This window comes from Gekko japonicus, unplaced genomic scaffold (genome assembly GCF_001447785.1).
Source record: "Gekko japonicus isolate JY-2015 unplaced genomic scaffold, Gekko_japonicus_V1.1 scaffold1, whole genome shotgun sequence".
Taxonomy (NCBI): domain Eukaryota; kingdom Metazoa; phylum Chordata; class Lepidosauria; order Squamata; family Gekkonidae; genus Gekko; species Gekko japonicus.
Genome location: NW_015164181.1, coordinates 3,351,387 through 3,367,162, shown reverse-complemented (window position 1 = coordinate 3,367,162; position 15,776 = coordinate 3,351,387). Strand labels below are relative to the sequence as shown.

General features: G+C 47.6%; 1 protein-coding gene across 3 annotated transcripts in view; it reads left to right on the top strand.

Moving 5' to 3' along the window:
- Nucleotides 1–15,776, top strand: part of POR (P450 (cytochrome) oxidoreductase) — an 83,810-nt gene that overhangs the window by 18,182 nt on the left and 49,852 nt on the right. Inside the window, exon 2 of one of the 3 annotated variants that reach the window (XM_015407989.1) lies at nt 12,220–12,294. The exons of the other annotated variants lie outside the window; for them this stretch is intronic. The gene's annotated coding sequence lies outside the window, so the exon portion shown is untranslated. The remainder of the gene's footprint in view (nt 1–12,219; nt 12,295–15,776) is intronic. 3 annotated transcript variants of the gene reach the window in all.

Sequence of the window (15,776 nt, the reverse complement as noted above, 5' to 3'; positions counted from 1 at the left end):
CAAAGAAGGAGAGCCCACCACCTCCCGAGGAAGCCTGTTCCACTGAGGAACCACTCTTAACTGTCAGGAAGTTCTTCCTCATGTTTAGCCGAAAACTCTTCTGATTTAATTTCAGCCCGTTGGTTTTGGTCCAACCTTCTGGGGCAGCAGAAAACAACTCCGCACCATCCTCTAGTCCAAACTTTGGGTTTGGCCAGCCTCTGTGTGAAAGAGACTGCTGATCTTTGTGGGCTGGCATAGTGTTGTGTGGGGGGCAGTGTAGTGTTTGTGGGTGCCACGGTGGCCATTGACATCTTTCCTGGCACCTGCCAAGTAGTTTTAGAAAGTAGGGTGGGGCCAGGTGGGGCTTTTGCCCAGCAAGACTTCTGATTGGTCACTGGAGGCTTGATTGGCAATGCATTTGTCTAAAAACATTCCTTTGGCAAAATCTGTTCCCCCCAGCCCAAAGATTTTTGCTGTGTCAGGTAAGCGGCAGCCGTTTTGTGGCTGGCTACACCTCCTGAAACAGCCAGTTTGTGGCAGTCAGTTTGTGGCTGCTCCTACCACGCTGTGTCAGAATTCCAAAGGTGCCTGCAGGCTCAAAAAGGTTGGGGACCCCTGCAGTTGTGGGTCTGTCTCCTCCGGCTGCGAATACACTGGGCCCTCGGTCTAGCTCTCTGTCGCCAATCAAAGGTGAACTAAGATGGATCAAGGGTCTGACACAGTGTAGCTTTGATAAGCGGGCTGGGAGTCCCCACTTTATGTCTTGCTCCCTTGAGCTCAGCACGTCATCTTAGGCCAGCCTGTCTTTTTCTCTCCACCTATTTGAATATCCATTGGCCAGTCACAATCCCTTCTGGGCAAGTGCCCCAGCTGGCTCCATCCACTTGGTGGGTGCTAGGAAAGGTGTTGGAGGGCACCATATTGGGCCCCCCTGGTCCAGTCATTGTTTCCAACGATAGCCAGTCTCAGGGCTTTTTTTGTAGAAAAAGCCCAGCAGGAACTCATTAGCATAATAGGCCACACCCAACAGCAGAAACTCATTAGCATATTAGGCCACACCCTGACACCACAGCTCATTAGCATATTAGGCCACAGCCCAGTGTTGCCAGAAGTGTGGTCATCTAGCCACACCCACCTTTTGCTTCTTATTCTGTTTACCTTGTTTGTTGTCAAAACCCAGGACCTTTTTTTTGTAGCAGGGACTCCTTTGCATGTTAGGCCACACACGCCTACTGTAGCCAATCCTAATGAGTTCCTGCTGTTGGGTGTGGCCTATTATGCTAATGAGTTCCTGCTGGGTGTGGCCAACTCAGGAACCAGCTGGAACTCCGTTCCTGTGCGTTCCTGCCCAAAAATAGCCCTGGCCAGTCTTGACCAGGAAGTGGCAGCAACAGCCCGCCTCCTGCTGCGTTTCCCCCCAGAATCTGGTGTTCAAAGGTAGATTGTCCCTGAACAATTTCCATTTACTGCTCCTGACCACCTGAACACAGAGGTTCCATTTATTCATTCTGACTCATAACCACCTGAGCATGAAAGTTTCATTTGGCATGACTAATAACTACCTGTGGCCCACATATATGTTTTAATCCTTCTGAGTATCTTGTCATAAGCCTATCCAGTGACTATCTGCATGCTGGGTAGACTCCTGAAATTACTTGCAACACTGGTTTGTGAAATGAGCTTAATGCTGGAAATTATTTCGACTGGCTTCTGGTGCATGCTGATCAGGTTAGGGCTGATTTGTAAGGTGAATGAGAAACACCTGCTTATAAGGTTAGAGGCACATACCTTGTAGGGAGGGGAGTGTGAGAGGGAGAGATGGATACTGATCTTCTGAGGGTACAAGAGGGGCCAGCCAGCATCAGGAATGGTGGACTGTTGGGGAGGGGGGAAAGTGACCCCGAACAAAGACTTGTCTTTTTCCATGTAGGAGTGAATTTGTGCATCTGAGACTTATGGATTCACCATTGGAGTTGAGGCCAAACCTGCTCCCTCAGTGACATCATGGTCTTAGAAGAAGACCTGGAGGTCCCTTCCAACTCTATGATTCTATGACAACCCCCCCCCCCAAGTTTTCCCCTTCATAATAACCTAGATTGGGTTTGTTTGTTTCTTTACAAAGCATACAGCAGAATGTTACTATGGAGACAACCCGATATGGAAACCCCATGTTTCCCCCTTTTTCTGCCCTATGGAGAGCCCCTTGAGGGTGAAGTTTGCTCTTGAGGGGAAGAAATAAAGTGGCGTTGTGTGTGTGAAGGAAACCTATGCACAACCCCCAAATTTCCCTCTTTGGAAAATTGCTCCTTGCTGATTTTCCTTGCTGATTTTCTCTTGCTGATTTTCTCTCTTCCCCCTCCCTTTAAGTGACTCTCAGCTGCTCTCAGTATTCTGGTGTGTGATCGGTCCTCCCTTTTGGTAACTTTTATAGAGTAGTTATTTTTCTACATAACTGGGGAACTCTCTAAGTATGTCAAAACCCCTTCCTTGTCTGTAGGTGTAGTCTGGCTTTATGGCTTTTATGACCTAGTTTTGTTGGCCTGTGGTAGCGTTAATGACCCAAATGGGTGGTGCTCTTTCATATTGACTGTTAGGAAGTGCTAGGGACTATATAGCTTCACTTAGCAGGCCAGAATCAGTGGTGGGCCTTGGAAGCCCTTCCTTGAGCTGCCAACCATTCCAGCTTTCGGCCTGCAAAGCAAACATTGCATGCGATGCTTCCTGCCCATTGGCCTGGTCCCGGGTCACATGGAAGATGACTGCATTTGACTCTCAAGCTCCAAGTTGTTCCTGTAAGATAAGCCTTGATTATGTTGCACAAAGATTACGCAAGCCCTGCTTGTGTAATGTTGGCTCCTGGCACGCCAGGGCAATGTGATGCAAACAGGTGGCAAGAAAAGAGACGATTGAACCAGAGGCTTGAGTTCTGCTGTCTTGCTGAGGAGCTGTGGACTCAGGATAGGTTTCCACTGGGCCAGGCTCACTTGCATACGGAAACCACAAGGACCTGTGAGGGGCACCTCACTTTTCCCTGTATGTCTCTCCCCACACTATTCCCTCTTTCCTTCCTCCTGGCAACCCTCATATCCTCTCCTCTTCCCCTGCTTCATTCTCCCCTACTCAGCCATTCATCTACCTACCTTTTTTGTTGTTGTTCAGTCACACAGTCGAGTCCGGTTCTTCATGACCCCATGGACCAGATCACGCTAGGCCTTCTGGTCTTCCGCCATCCTCTGAAGTTTGCTCAACTTCATGTTTGTTGCATCTATGACACTGTCTAACCATCTCATCCTTTGCCGTCCCCGTCTTCTTTGACCTTCAATCTTTCCCAGCATCAGGGTCTTCTCCAGTGAGTGCTCCCTTCTCATTGGGTGGCCAAAGTATTTGAGCTTCAGTTTCATTATCTGGCCTTCCAGGGAACAGTCAGGGTTGATTTCTTTTAGGATTGACTGATTTGATATTCTTGCAGTCCAAGGGACTCTCAAGAGTCTTCTCCAGCACCATACCCACCTCCCAACTTCAGCTATATTCATTATTTATTTACATCATTTATACCTTCTGTTTCTCCTCAGTGGGGGTGAAGGCAGCCTCCATTCTCCTCTCCTCCTTTTAATTCCCATAACAACCTTGTGAGGTAGTTCGGCTGACAGTATGTGATTGGTCCAAAATCATCCAGTGAGCTTTCACAGCATGATGGGGACTCTAATCTGGGTTTCCTAGACCCTACTCTGAAGATACACTACACTGGCTTTCATACGGTGGCAGCTGTTGAACAGTAGCAAGCAGGCAGGCCTAGGTGAGTCATGCATGTTGGGTGGTGTCAAGTCACACAGTGGGTGCTGCTAGGATTGGCCCCAATGAGCCCTTCTCAAAGGCCGAAACAGCCCTAGAAAGGACCCTACTACACTCTTCCCCTGCCTTTTACTCATGGAAACCAAGCCTCGAATGCTGTAGTTGCCTAGCAATGATCACTGAGGGCTTCTGTTTTTTAAAGTTACAGGCACTCCTTTTTATCATTTTTGTATTTTTAACCCCCTCCCCAAAGTATTTTTGTTTGTTTTTTTTAGAGTCCAGATTTTTCTCCAAACCAGGGGCGTCTTGTCCACAACTCCAGTCACTGGATTTAAGCATCCTCAGTTATGGCCAACTTTGCTATTAGAATATGTGATATCAGGATGATGATGATGATGGAGACCACTCTCAGTGTAATGTACCTCACAGGGTTGTCATGAGGATAACGTGGAGGAGAGGAGTACAATATTAGGTTCACTGGATCCCTTCTGGGGACAAATATGAGGTATGAATGAAGTAAACAGCTCTCTAGCTGAAGGAGCTGAGGAATGTGGACGAACGGTCTATCTCTATATAAGGTAGCTTTGAGCCAGTGTCCAAGTACATGGTTCTAATTTTTTATGTTACAACTTAATAATCATAAAACACATCCTGGTTTTCTAGGTTGCAACATCAAACTTCTAGGCCCTGGAACTTTCCTGCAGATTTTGCTGATGTGTAGGTCTCCCAGTTTTGAAATCTGTATCCTAAAGTGAACTTTGTAGTCTCCCAGCCTGGCTGCTTAATTTTTGACTTCCAACGGCTGTATTTCCGACATTCTTACAGTCGTGTGTAGGACTGCAGCCAGAAAATTCTTATAGGCATTTGACTTTTGTCAGTGTGTTTGAACAGTCACGGGTATGTGAGTGCCTGCTAAGGCATTCTTTGTCGCTTGGGGTTAGGACTGCCAACCTCCAGGTGGGGCTTGGAGAGCTCCTGGAATTACCGCTGCTCTCCAGACTACAAAGATCTGTCTCTCTGGAGAAAGTGGCTGCTTTGGAGGGTGGACTCTAGGGCATTATCCCTTGCTGAGATCCCTCCCTTCCCCTCTCCAAACCCCATCCTCCCTGGGCTCTGCCCTAAGGTTGCCAGACTCCAGGTGGTGGCTAGAGGTCTCTTGGGAGTTACAGCTGGTCTCCAGGTGACAGAGATCCGTTCTTCTGGAGAAAATGGCTGCTTCAAAGGTGAACTCTATGGCATTATACCCCGCTGAGAGACACCCCCCCCCCAAAAAACTCCCTGCTGTACCCCAGGCTCCATCTCCAAAATCTCCGGGGAACATTAACTGAGGTTGCTTTGTGAGAGGACAGCGTTTGAGGGTGAACGGGTGCTTGTAGCCTGCTGGTTTTGTTTGGGTCTTTTGTCTGGTCAGTTGCTCATTGAGCGAGGTCTGTTTGCCTGGAGCTGTTTGAGTCTCCCCCCTGTTGCTGCTGGCAGGTGGGGGTTGTGGGCCTCTAAACTGTAAAGCTCCTCCTAGTCGGAAGCATGAGAGTCAAAGGGCTCTTGGCCTGGAGATCAGGCCTGAGGACCCTGTATTACTCTAGATACCTTTAAGCTACTAACCAGTTAGGAAGGTAGAAAGCCAGTAGGGGAGAAGAGGCTATCCAGTGTGTTGCAGAGAGTGTCACATGTAGGATTATCTACCCACTGGGTGGAAATAGTGGGTGTGTGCTCACTGCATGGAACTCGTGGCTCTCAGGGAGCAGGTTCGTTCCCTTGAGGCTAGGGTTACCGACCTGGAGAAGCTGAGGCAGAGAGAGAGTTTTGCGGAAGAGACCCTCAGGGACTTACTAGAACAGTCCCACTCCACTTTGTGAGCTACTGGCATTAAACTTGTGAGCGAGCAATTTGGCTACTGCATAAATCAGTTTGCTCTGGAGCCATCCTTCCTGAGCGAAGACAAAAATGTGTGAGCCAGAGGCTAAAAAACTGTGAGCTAGCTCACACTAACTCAGCTTAGAGGGAACACTGATGGTGTCTAAGGGGCTGAGGGTTACTGGAGAGGGAAACACATTACAGGTGTCTGTATACCAATGTGAGAAGTCTTCGAGCCAAGATGGGGGAGCTGGAGTGCTTGGTGTTTAAGGAGAATTTAGATATAGTAGGTCCCTCAGAAACATGGTGGAATGGAGAAAATCTGTGGGATACAGTCATTCCTGGGTATAAGCTCTGTAGGCAGGACACGGAGGGATGGGGTGCTGGTGGTGTTGCATTGTACATCAGAGACGGCATAGAATCAAGTTACAGAACATCAGGGGAATTAATTCCCCATCAGAAACGATATGGGTGGAAATAGTAGGGTTACCTAAGGGTTACTTAAAAGTTGTGGTGTACTGTCACCCACCTGATCAAACCCATGAGGCTGATCTTGAGATGGAGAAGGAAACAAGGGAGGTGACTAAAGCGGATCACGTTATTATACTGGGAGACTTCAACTACCTTGACATTGACTCGGTAAACGTACCCAAGTCATGCTGTAGAAATGAGATTCCTAGACATCAACAATGACTGTGCACTGGAACAGCTGTTCACAGAGCCAACCAGAGGAGTAGTGATCTTGGACTTGGTTCTAGCAGGTCTCAAGTCCTCATGAGAGATGTAGAGATTGTTACACCAATTGACCACAATGCTGTTTTGTTCAGCATTCAGGTCAATGGAAAGTCATCCCCAAAGTCCAGAAATGTAACATATGATTTCAAAAGAGGGAGCTTTAGAAAAATGAGGGGAATAGTAAAAAGGAAGCTGAAGGGGAAACTCAAGAGAGTCAAATCCCTAGAGGGTGCTTGGAAGCTATTTAAAATCATACTAATTGAAGCACAAGTAGAATGTATTCCACAGGTTAGGAAAGGCACTGCCAAGTCTAAAAGACGGCCTGCATGCTTAACAATGCAAGTCAAGGAAGCTATAAAAAGGAAAGAGGCTTCTTTTAAAAAGTGGAAGGTCTGCCCCAATGAATTGCACAGAATGGACCACAGGCTCTGGCAAAGGAAATGTAAGTCAATAATTAGGAATGCCAAAAGAGATTTTGAGGAGAGGGTTGCTAAAAGCATCAAGAAAACAATAAACATGTTTTTAAACATCCTCAGAGCAGGAAACCAGCCAGAGAAGCAGTGGGGCCTTTGGATGAAGAAGAAATAAAGGAATTGCTAAAGGAAGATAGCAGAGAAGCTCAGTTACTTTTTTGGTTCTGTGTTCACTGAGGAAAGTGTGGGGCATGTACCCATGCCACAGCCCCTATTTTCAGGAAGAGAGTCTGAAGAATGGAGCCAAATGGAGGTGACCAGAGATGAAGTGCTAGACCTACTGGGGAAATTAAAAAACGATAAGTCTCCAAGTCTTGATGGCATTCACTCGAGAGTTCTTAAGGAACTCAAATGTGAGATAGGTTTACATAAGTGGGTTAGCAGATCAACCAGAGTGAGCCTGGTGAGCATAACGTCGAGCGGCAGAATTCGGGCGATGACCGAATCACGGAGGCGTGGTGACGTGGCGGCGCGGCGGAGCCGGAAAGGACGTGAGCCGGAGCAGTGGTTGAGTCCGCCGGAGAGAGTCGCCGACTTAAAACCCGTTCCAAGGCGCCAGGCAAAGAGAACGCCGAGAAAGAATAACATCTGAAGCCCGTCTGGAAGAGCCGTATAACAACAGGACTCTGCTGCCTGGGTGCCGGTAGGCAGTCACTCCCCTACAAAAATGTGGCCCTAGATAGGAAACTAAAATTGTCTGTAAACCGCTCAGAGACCCCTCGGGTTTAGAGCGGTATATAAACTGAAAGTTAAATAAATAAAAAAAATAAACTATCATTAAATTTAGTTACTTAGTGTACCAGAAGACTGAACAAATGTGACACCAATTTTTAAAAAGGGATCCAGAGAGGAACCAGGAAATTACAGGCCAGTCAGCCTAACGTCTGTCCCAGGCAGATTAGTGGAAACTGTAGTCAAAGATAGAATTGTTAGACACACAGAGGGACAAAGCCTGCTGAGGGAAAATCAGCATGGCTTCTGCAAAGGGAAGTCCTGCCTCACCAACCTTTTGGTGTTCTTTGAGAAAGTGAACAGGGCTGTAGACTATGATGACCCGGTAGACACTATATACTTGGACTTTGTCAAAAGCCTTTTGAAAGGTACCTCAACAAAGACTCCTGAGTAAATTTAGCAGTCATGGGATAAGAGGATAGGTTCTCTTACAGTTAAATGAAAGCATTGCAAAGAGTCGTAATAGAGGGGAATAAGCAATGGGTCTCAAAAAGATCGGCATTAGGGCCGGTACTATTTACTTTATTCATCAATGATCTGGAACTAGGGGCGAGTAGTGTAGTGGCTGAGTTTGCAGATGACACCAAATTATTCAGGATGGTGAAAACCAAGGCTGAACGTGAAGAGCCCCAAGAGAACCTCCAGAAACTGGGCGAGTGGGTGACAATGTGGCAAATGGAGTTCAGTGTTGCTAAGTGCAAGGTGATGCACATCGGGACAAAAAATAATAATCACAACTTCAAGTATAGGTTGCTGAGACTGAGAAGGAAAAAGATCTTGGGGTTGTAGTGGATAGCTCAATGAAAGTGTGGACCCAGTGTGCTGCAGCATTGAAAAAGGTGAACAATGTGTTAGGGATTATTAGGAAAGGGGTTGAGAATACAATGTCCAACATTTGTAATGCCCCTGGACAGATCTATGGCGCAGCCTCATTTGGATACTGTGTACAATTCTGGTCACCAGATCTCCAAAAGGATATTACAAAAGGTAAAGGTTCCCTTGCTCGAAAGCCAGTCGAATCCGACTCTAGGGTTGTGGTGCTCATCTCAGTTTCAAAGCCGAAGAGCCAGCGCTAGAGTCAGATTTGGACTGGCTTTCGAGCAAGGGAAACCTTTACCTTTTACCTTTACTATTTTGAGAGGCAGGCGGGAGGCAAAACAGTAGAAGGGAATATCAGATGGGGGTATGGACTAATGTACTCCTCACTCGAGTGGCTACTATTTCTAGGTAGTGTTGCTCATACTTCCGACTAGTAGTTGTAATCACTAGTAGTCATTATTCTTAGATACCACTGCTATCTATTAGTACTAGGCAGAGGTAGTGGTAAAGTACGCCAGTATTTACTGTTACTAGTAGCGATTGCTAATGCTGTCAACTTCTGCTGGACATTATGGAGATCTGCTAGAGCGTCAGACCGTATCTGCTCAGAGCCAGCTTGGGGTTGTGGTTTAAGTGCTGAGCTAGGGTCCAGATTCAGTTTCCCGCTCTCCGAGAAAGCTTTCTGAGTGACCTCAGCCCAGTCATGTGCTGTCGGCCTAACCTACCCCACGGGGTTGTCGCCAGGGTAAAACGCAGGAGGGGAGACTGGTGTTATGCGGTCTTGAGCTCCTTAGAGGAAGGGTGGAATAAAAATGTAGATAGGAGTTCGCTTTCAGGGGTAGTTCAGGAGGCTTAGTCCAGCTAAATATTTAGTTGATTATGTCAAATCAGTATATAAATTGAACCTCTCCTCTGTTCTGGCCCAATGTTCCACTGTTTGGCTCTCTCCCCAGGCCTGTGGGCCATTCCTTCTTTCGGCATTTCTTGCTCCGCTCCCCCATATTTCCCTTGGTCTTTGGCCTCCATGGGCCTCACTCAGTCTTTCTTTTGCTCATGGGCTCTTTCCTGCCCCTCTATGAGGTCACAGCACGTCAGCCAATAGCAGTCAGAGTCCCCTCTGGCTGCCCCTCCAAGGGTAGCTCGGTCCCTACCACCTCAGGTTCATACCACCCTCATCAAATTCCTTGGCCCCTCACAGTCTAGATGAATCTGTACATTGGCTGAGCCCAGAACACACATTCCTTTGCAGTAACCAATCAGCATCACTCCTTCACCTGACCCCCCTTGTCTTCCCACCCCCCCCCCCGCCCTTTGGGCTCTCAGAACCATTCTGGCTCACCTGTCCTGTGAATGGGGATTGCATCCCTGCCAAGTGGCAAAAAGGTTCTTATGTAACAGGAGAAAATCTCTACAGAGAAGTCTGCATTACGCAACTCGTTCCTTAGTCCCCCCCCCCCTTCTCACCAAATGCCCGAAACTGTGGCTTTTTTGAAAGTTGAGAAGTGGGAAACTGGATTAGTATACTGCTTCTTACTTATTCATTGGGGATGTTTCTATGCTGCCTCTTTGGAGTCCCTCTCCAGGCAGCTTACAATGAAAAAAACCCAGTGCCACATCATAAGAAAAGCCAAGACGTTCAAAAGACAAGCCATGGGACATCAGCATTAAAAACTGTCCATAAAAGAAAAGGAGTCCATTAAAGAGCAGGTAAGATTAAAAAAACACACACCCTAATTAAAAGATTGGAAGATATCTTTTCGCCTGGTACCTGAAAGAGGGCAAAGTAGGTGGCAGGCAGGCCTCAAAGGGGAGGGCATTTCAAAGACAAGGTACTTCTTTGCAGGGCTTTTTTTGTAGAAAAAGCCCAGCAGGAACTCATTAGCATAATAGGCCAAACCCCTGATAGTACAGTGCATTAGCATATTAGGCCACACCCCCATGTTACCAGAAGTGTGGTTATCCAGCCACACCCACCTTTTGCTTCCTATTCAGTTTACCTTGTTTGTTGTCAAAACCTAGGGCTTTTTTTGTAGCAGGAACTCCTTTGCATGTTAGGCCACACACCCCTAATGTAACCAATCCTAATGAGTTTCTGCTGTTGGGTGTAGCCTGTTATGCTAATGAGCTCCTGCTGGGCATGGCCAACTCAGGAGCCAGCCGGAACTCTGTTCCTGTGCGTTCCTGCCCAAAAATAGCCCCACTTCTTTGAAGTTTAAAAACAAAAGGGAAGTAGATCCAGGCATCTGTGCAGAAAAAGAGGGAAGCAGCTTAACTGCAGAAAACTAGAGGATGTGGAAGATTTGGGGGCAGGGGCGCTGTTAAGGGTGGGTGGTATGTAAGACCAGTTTGCCTTAGGGGAGAGCTTGGTGGTTGGACCACATACTTTGCATGCCAAGGTAGGGAAGGTTGCGTGTGTCTGATTAGATTAGATTTTGCATTCAAATAGAATTCGGCCCCCCTCCTGACTCCAAGGATGTCAGTGGACTGAACATGTTCCCTTTTTAAAAAGCCACTATATTTTCATTTGTTGTTTCCACAGTGGGTGCGGGGTATGTGTGTGTGGAAGTCGTGGAAGTGCCCCGGCCACTTTCACTAAATTATGCGATGGTTGTGTGCTCTGTGAACTCTTGGGAAAAGAAAATTCTGTCCCATAGGAGGAGTGCAATCCAATTATCTTGTAATTTAGGAATCTTGGCACATGCGTCCCCCAAATGTCTCCTGTCGTTCTGGAGAGGTCAGCCAGTGCTTAGAAAAGTTTCTGTAAGTGTTTGGGGAGCTCTTCAGAGAACCATTTTGCCCTTCACAGACCGCCTCAAGCACAGAGTAGCATCCATCCCCCAGGGCCGGCAGGACTCCACGGAGCCCGGATTTGGGTTCTATTCTTGCTTGGAATAGTGGCTGTGAGTGCAGAGAGCAAACTGTGCTCTCTGCTTCCACCCTTCCCTTCCCATTTTGTGTTTCCACAAGACTGCAGTATTAGGGATCTTGGCTACCCCTGGATTTCTGAGAGATTCCCTGGGTGGGGGCGTGATTCAGGGGCAGAGCATCGGCTTCGCGTGCAGAAGGTCCCAGGTTCAGTCCTTAGCATTTCCAGTTGGAAGGACCAGGTAGCAAGTAATGTGAAAGGGCCATTGCCAGCCTGAGTAGACAGTACTGACCTTGATGGACCAGTGGTCTGATTTAGTAAATGATCACAGTAGAATGCATGCATTCTATCACCCCTGTGTTTTGGAAGGGGCAGAGAGGAAGAACTGAATTTCTCCTTACCAGCGAAATTTCTGCTCTGGCAAAGGTTGCAGACTTCAGTGGGAAGACCTTTATGCAGGGCTATTTTTGGGCAGGAACGCACAGGAACGGAGTTCCGGCTGGCTTCCAAGTTGGCCACGCCCAGCAGGAACTCATTAGCGTAATAGGCCACACCCAACAGCAGAAACTAATTAGGATTGGCTACATTAGGGGTGTGTGGCCTAACATGCAAAGGAGTTCCTGCTACAAAAAAGCCCTGGGTTTTTGGCAACAAACAAGGTAAACAGAATAAGAAGCAAAAGGTGGGTGTGGCTGGATGACCACATTTCTGGTAACATGGGGGTGTGGCCTAATGTGCTAATGAGCTGTGCTGTCAGGGGTGTGGCCTTATATGCTAATAAGTTTCTGCTGTTGGGTGTGGCCTGTTATGCTAATGAGTTCCTGCTGGGCTTTTTCCACAAAAAAAGCCCTGCCTATGACCCCCAGGAGTGGAAACAGGCCATGCCTTAAAGACTACAGAACTGCAGGCATCTGTTCATCCCTCTGCAGAGGTCCCAGGCTCCATTGCTTGCACTTCCTCTTACAGGACCTCAGGTTGCTGATACTGAGGAAAAGATGTTTTCGACCCAAGACCCTGGAGAGCCACTGCCAGGAGGAGCCGGTAATACTACATGGAACCGTGGTATGACTTGGAGATAGGGCGTAGGGGCTGTGGCTTAGCGGCAGAGCATCTGCTTGGCATGCTGAAGGTCCCAGGTTCAATCCCCAGGATCTCCAGTTGAGAGGACCAGGTAGTAGGTGATGTGAAAGGTCCTCCGCCTCAAATCCTGGAGAGCCACGGCCAGTCTGAGGAGTCAAAACTGACCTTGGAGGACCAATAGTCTGATTCAGTTTAAGGGCAAGGAAGCTTCATCTGTTTATTGTTCAGGAGCGGCCGCAGCTGAGTAGCATACTATCCATGGCAGGGCATGGAAGGACCCCTGCCTAGAGAGAAGCAATGAGTGAACTTAACATGGGCTCAGATCTGAAAGGGCTTGGCAAATTAATTAATTATTGTGTGACATTGTGTGTAGAATAGCCAGGAGATCCGAAGGTTATCTGGCAGCCGCAAGTTCCAGCTCTCGGCGTTATGCTAGTGGCGAGCTAGACTTGTTTTTAAGGGCTTTTAAAGGACTGTGACTGGCCCAAGGTCACCCAGCAGGCTACATGTGGAGGAGTGGGGAACTGAACCTGGTTCTCCAGATCAGAGTCTGGCGCTCTTAACCGCTTCACCAAACTGGCACTTTGAGACTAACGCTCAGCAAATTATGGGCAACACTGAGGAACGCTGGAGGGAAATTGCAGACCCATTCTGTAAACCCCTATGCCCAGGGGTCATTTCGTAGAAAAAAGGTGCAGGCGCTCATTTACATAACTCATTAGCATAACTTATTTGCATATGCCACACCCCCTGACATGACCGGAAGTGTGTCAGAAGGCAACACCCACCGCTCAGGCTCCACTGGACTGTTTTGGATTGCTAGCTATGGGGGGGGGGGGGGGAACGTGCAGATCTGTCCTCGCAGAGCTTGTACCTGAATAAAACTTGGTCTTAAAGGTGCCACTTACCTGGCTGCTGCTTGCCCTGACTGAGGGCTGCTGGGAGCAGGGGGTGGGGCTTGTTGCATGTGCCCGCCCCCTGGGCTTTTTACTGCTGGAGCTCCGCTCCTGTGCGCTCCTACAGGAAATGACCCCTGCCTGCACCCCTTTCCCCATGAGTCCCTTTCAGTGGTGACATAGAGGGTGGTCTCCTCTCCCTCCCTGGGGCTGTGATGAGGTCAGCTTCTTCAGGGCCTGAGGAAGCTCTGGGGAGTCTGGGGAGTCTAAGGGGTTTTTTTGCTGTCTGACTTGGTGGTCTAACTTTATTGCACAGCAATTTGATACGATTTGCGAGGCACAATCTGTCAGGAGGTTCTCCTACACGTCCCCATTGCGATACCAACAATGTATATTACTTATAAAGAGCTTTATGAACAGTGTTCCCTCTAAGCTGAGTTAGTGTGAGCTAGCTCACAGTTTTTAAGCCTCCAGCTCACACATTTTTGCCTTAGCTCAGGAAGGATGGCTCCAGAGCAAACTTAATTTATTCAGCAGCCCAATCGCTCACTCACAACTTTAATGCCAGTAGCTCAGAAAGTAGAATTTTTGCTCACAAGACTCCACAGCTTAGCGGGAGCGTTGCTTATGAGTAAATGGTAACTGTAAGAGAACAGTCTTCAAGGGGAGGCAAGGTGACTCATGCAGACATACAGCAGGAAGCATCCTCTGGACAGGTGCTTTGGGGCTACTGGGAGCCCTTATGTAACTGAGAATTGCTGTGCCCTTTGCCCTAGTTTCTGTATCTGTCGAGCAATTCTGTTCATAGCTTACTGGCACACAAGATTTCTCAGTGATTTCCAACTCTGCGGGTACAACCTTTGGCGCTATTTCTGGTTCTCTGCTGTGCCAAGGAAAATCGACATGTCTCCTGAAAATAAAATAAGGCCTCTCTTGGCAACTACTCTTTGAGGGATATATATGTTTGTGTACATAGGTCTTGAAATGTTTTGGGGGGTCTTTGGCAAGCAATGTTGGAAATTTCCCAGACAGTAGCAAAATGGGACACAAACTGGTTTCCTCTTGCACTGAAGGCTTAGTGGATTTGGCTCCTTTTGTAGCAGGAACTCCTTTGCATATTAGGCGACACACCCCTAATGTAGCCAGCCCTCCAAGAGTTTACAGTAGGCCCTGTAAGAAGAGCTCTGTAAGCTCTTGGAGGATTGCCTACATTAGGGGTGTGTCGCCTAATATGCAAAGGAGTTCCTGCTACAAAAAGAGCCCTGGTTCCCTCTAATCCGTGGAGTCCTGCGAGCAAAAATTCTACATTGTGAGTTACTGGCATTAAAGTTGTGAGCGAGTGATTGGGCTGCTGCATAAAGTAGTTTGCTCTGGAGCCCTCCTTCCTGAGCTAAGACAAAAATGTGTGAGCTGGAGGCTAAAAAACTGTGAGCTAGCTCACACTAACTCAGCTTAGAGGGAACACTGCCCTGGATGTTATTTATAGTCCGCCTTTCTCACTGGGGCTTACAGAGTGAGTCAGCACAATTGACTGGATGGGATATTCAGTGAACAATGAAATAGTATTTGGGTTGTTGAATTAGCTAGAAACCTAAAAAACAGAACTGGAGCAAAGCACGACTGTTAATATGACGCATTAAATCGGGGTATCAAACATGCGGCCCGGGGGCTGGATCAGGCCCCTGGAGGGCTTCTATCAGGCCCACAGTAGAACTGGCTGTCTTCTGTTTCTTCTTCCAGTTCTGCTGCTGCTGCGTCATCGTAGGTTTGCAGCTTACAGACACACATCTGAACAGCATACTCAAGATTGCAACTCCACAGATAGCCTGATGCAATAATTTAGAGCAAGAGGTGTCAGTTATCAGACACTATTAAATAAATGAAAATATTGCAAGATTGCTAATGTTTTAAGCATGTTTTTATTTTAAGTTAAAAACCCCACCTTTATGTTTGTGTCCTTTATGAAGTTTATATCTCTGCTACCTGACATTACATTTTATGACACACATGGCCCGGCCCAACAAGGTCTCATTTATGTCAGATCTGGCCCTCATAACAAATGAGTTCGACACCCCTGACTTAACCGATTCAAAATTACATAATATGATCGGACTTACAGCAAACTATACAGAGTAGTGCAGACCACAGTCCCTAACAATTTATCCAAGTAACTTTGGGAATAGTTTCGTGCAGTAGTACCCTAATGCCTGGGTAGAAAAGCCCTCTTGAATAATTCAGTTACACATAGTTTGCGGAAAGCTAGGAGAATGGGAGCTTCCTTGACTTGGTCAGGCAGACCATTACACAAGGTGGGGGCCACAACAGCGAAGGCCATGCGTACAGGCAGAGTTTAATGGTTCTTGTGGATGCAAGAAGCTAGAGCTGCAGAGTGTCCACTGGCCGTAATACTTTTCCGGAATGTCAAACACACGCAAACACATGAAGCAGCCTTAAATTTGGTCTGTCAGTATTGTCTGCTGGGAGTGGTGGCAGCCCCCCCCCCCCGGTCTTTCACATCCCCTACCTAGCTAATCATTTTAACTGAAG